Here is a 4,038-nt window from a genome sequence, read left to right on the forward strand (position 1 = left end):
ATTTCCTGATATCAAATTACACTGCAACGCTAGAGTAATCAAAACAGTGTGGTACTGGCACAAAAACAGAAAAGCAGATATACAGGCCAATGGAACAGAATAAAGAACCCAGAACTAAGCCCACCCATTTGTGGTCAATTGATCTTTGACGAGGGTGTCAAAAACACACAATAGGCAACAGAAGATCTCTTTAACAAATGGTGCTGGGAAAACTAGATATCCATATGCAAAAGAATGAAATTGGATCCCTATCCAATACCATATACAAAAATCAACTTAAAATAGATTAAAGTCTTAAATGTAAGACCTGAAACTAAAATTCTTTAAAAAGTCTTGAAGAGACATCTGCATTTCCAAGTTCATTGAAACATTATTCATAATAGCAAAGATATGAAAAAAACCTAAATGTACATCAGCAGATAATGAATTAAAAACTGTGGTGTGTGTATGCACACACACATACATGTTATACACATATATACAATGTATATATACATTATACAATATTTGTATGCATTATGTGTGTACACACACACAATAGAATAGTATTCATCCTTTAAAAAGTAGGAAATCCCATCATTTGCCACAACACAGATGAATCCAAAGGACATCATGCTAAGTGAATTAAGTTGGACACAAAAAGACAAATATTGTCTGATCTCACTTATATGTGGAATCTAAGATAGCCAAACTTGGGCTAGGAGTGATGACTCACGCCTGTAATCCCAGCACTTTGGGAGGCTGAGGCAGGAGGATTGCTTGACGCCAGAAGTTCGAGGCTGCACCCTGGGTGACAGAATGGGATCCTGTCAAATAAATAAATAAATTAATTAATTAATTAATTAATTAAAAAAATAGTCAAACTCATAGAAGCAGTGAGTAGAATGGTAATTACAAGGAGAATGTGGTGTTGCGGGGGGGAAGGAGAAAAATGAGAAAATATTGGTCAAAGAGTACAAAGTTTCCATTTCAGTTATGCAAGATAAATTAATTCTGGAACCTAACGTACAGTATGGTGACCGCAACTAACAATATTGTATTTCATACCCGAAATTTGCTAAGAGGGTGGATCTTAAGTGTTCTCATCACACAAGAAAAGGTTAACAATGTAAGATGGAGTATATGTTAATTTGCTTGAGTGTGGTGATCATTTGATATCAATATAGGAAGTTGCACGCTTTAAATATATATAATTCCTATTTGTCAATTATACCTCAATAAAGCTAGGAGGAGAAAAATAAAAACTCTTAGAAAAAAATGTAAGAAAAAATCATCTTTATATTGATTTTGGCAATTATTTTTTGGACATGACATCAAAATTACAAGCAACAAAAGCAAAAATAGACAAGTGGGATTATATCAAACTAAAATCTTCTGCACAGCAAAGGAAACAATAAACAAAATGAAAAGGCAAGCTACTGAGTAGGAAAAAATATTTGCAACCATATATGCTGTAAAGGATTAATATCCAAAATATATAAATAACTCACACGACTACTATTCAAGAATACATATCAAGAATACAAGTAACCTGATTAACAAATGGGCATCCAACAATTCTTGGGAAGCTGAAAAAAAAGGGCAAGGAACCTAAATAGCTATTTCTCAAAAGAAAAAAATTTAATGGCCAATAGGTATATAAAAATGTGCTCAAGATCTCTAATCATCAGGAAAATGCAAATTAAAACTACAGTGAAATGGTACCACACCCTGTTAAGATGGCTATTGTAAAAAAGACAAAAGATAAGTATTGGCAAGAATGTATAGAAAAAGGGCACCCTTGGATACTGTTGGTAGTGAGATTGTACATTGGTACAGCTATTTATGGAAAACAATATGGAAGATCCCAAAAAAATTAAAACTAAAACTACCATATGATCCAGCAATCCCCTTCTGGGTATATATCCAAAGGAACTGAAGTCAGGACTGAGAAGAGAAAACCGTGCTCCCTTGACTTGGCATCATTCATGGCAAGTACAGAAACAACCTGAATGTCTGTTGACAGATGAATAGGTAAAGAAAAAGGCTGGGCATGGTGGCTCTCACTTGTAATCCCAGCAATTTGGGAGGCTGAGGTGGGGGGATTGCTTGAGCCCAGGAGCTTGAGACCAGCCTGGGCAACACAGAAAGACCCCCATCCCTATAAAAATTTTTAAAAATTAGCTGGGCATAGTGGCATGTGTCCGTAGTCCCAGTTACTTAAGAGGCTGAGGCAGGACCATTGTTTGAGCCCAGGAACCCCTAGGCCACAGTGAGCCATGATCGCACCACTGTACTCCAGCCTGGGTGACAGAACAAAATTTTGTCTCAAAATAAATAAAATAAAATAAAATAAAATACACATATACATATTCAATGGGATATTATTAGCCTTAAAAACTAAAAAGGAAATGTTGCCATTTGGGACAACGTGAATGGAACTGTAGGATGTTATGCTATGTGAAATAAGCAAGACAAAGAAGGAGAAATACTACATGATCTCACTTATATGTAGAATTTAAACATTTTTACATTAAATTGACAGATAAAATTGCATGTATTTATTGTGTATAACACGATTTTTTCCCCTCCATACTGCTTTTTGAAATAACATGTTTTGATACACACACACACACACATGCACACATTGTGGAATGGCTAAATCTAGCTAATTAACATATACATTACTTCACTAAGTTATTTCTGTGGCGAGAACATTTAAAATCTACTCTCTTAGCATTTTTTAATAATATACAGCTCCTAGATGCAGAGAGTAGGGTGATGGTTGCCAGGGGCTGGAGGGAGGGGGAAATGGGGTAATGTTAGTCAAAGGGGATAAAGTTTCAGTCATACGACATGAATAAATTCTAGAGATATAATGTGTGGCATGGTAAGGATTGCTAACAATACTGTATTGTATACTTAAATTTACTAAGAGAGTAGATCTTAAATCTTCTCAACACACAGACATACCACACATACCTACATAGTTAACTATGTAGAGATTATAGATATGCTAATTAGCTGAAATGTGATCATTTTGTAATGTATACGTATATCAAAACACCAAGTGGTACACCTTAAATGTATACATTTTTTGTATGTCAATGATATTTTAATAAATATGTTAAACATTTTACAGCTAAGTCCAAATAATTACTGATAAAATGAGGTTTTTCCTTTTTTCTTTTTTTTTTTTGAGATGGAGTCTCACTCTGTTGCTGAGGCTGGAGTGCATGGTGCGATCTTGGCTCACTGCAACCTCTGCCTCCTGGGTTCAAGCAATTCTCCTGCCTCAGCCTCCTAAGTAGCTAGGATAACAGGCATGTGCCACCACGCCCAGCTAATTTTTGTGTTTTTAGTAGAGACGCGGTTTCACCATGTTGCTCAGGCTGTTCTCAAACTCCTGACCTCATGATCCGCCCGCCTCAGCCTCCCAAAGTGTTAGGATTACAGGTGTGAGCCACCGCGCTCGGCTGAAAATGAGGTTTAATGCAATTGTTTCAAAGTAACTCCCCAAATAGATAAGACATAATGTTTTTAAAGTGTTTGACACAGTATGAAAGAAGATCAATAGTATTCTGGAATTAATATTCTGAGTGATTACAGTAAAATTGTGCCAAATGTCTTGCCATTAACAAAAGAAGTCTATGGTGCCTGCTTCTGGTGTAGAAGGAGAGTAGGTGAAGATGTTAGAATCCTTGGAAGTGGGAGGATCAGGTCAGGTTCGTGATGAAGACCCTGAAAACGCTGCTCATTTGGCAGTTTTGCAAAGAGTCTGTCCAGTCACATTGTCCCCGTGTGTGGTATCTCCCCATGTTGACATTTGCTCTTGCCTCCATACCTCTGTGAGAATTGGTCTCTTCTCCTGGGACACCTATCCCAGTCCTGTGCATCCTTAAGATCCATACCAAATTACTAACCAGTCGTCTTTGGTCTGCATCCTATGGGAAAAGCACGTGTCTGGGAATAAAGAGATCCAAATCTGAATCCCAAATTTACCCCTGGGTGAATGTACACTGTGGTTGGAACAGGATAGGGTGGAGGGATGCTCCTCTC

The sequence above is a fragment of the Theropithecus gelada genome, chromosome 10 (genome assembly GCF_003255815.1).
Source record: "Theropithecus gelada isolate Dixy chromosome 10, Tgel_1.0, whole genome shotgun sequence".
In the NCBI taxonomy this organism is placed as follows: domain Eukaryota; kingdom Metazoa; phylum Chordata; class Mammalia; order Primates; family Cercopithecidae; genus Theropithecus; species Theropithecus gelada.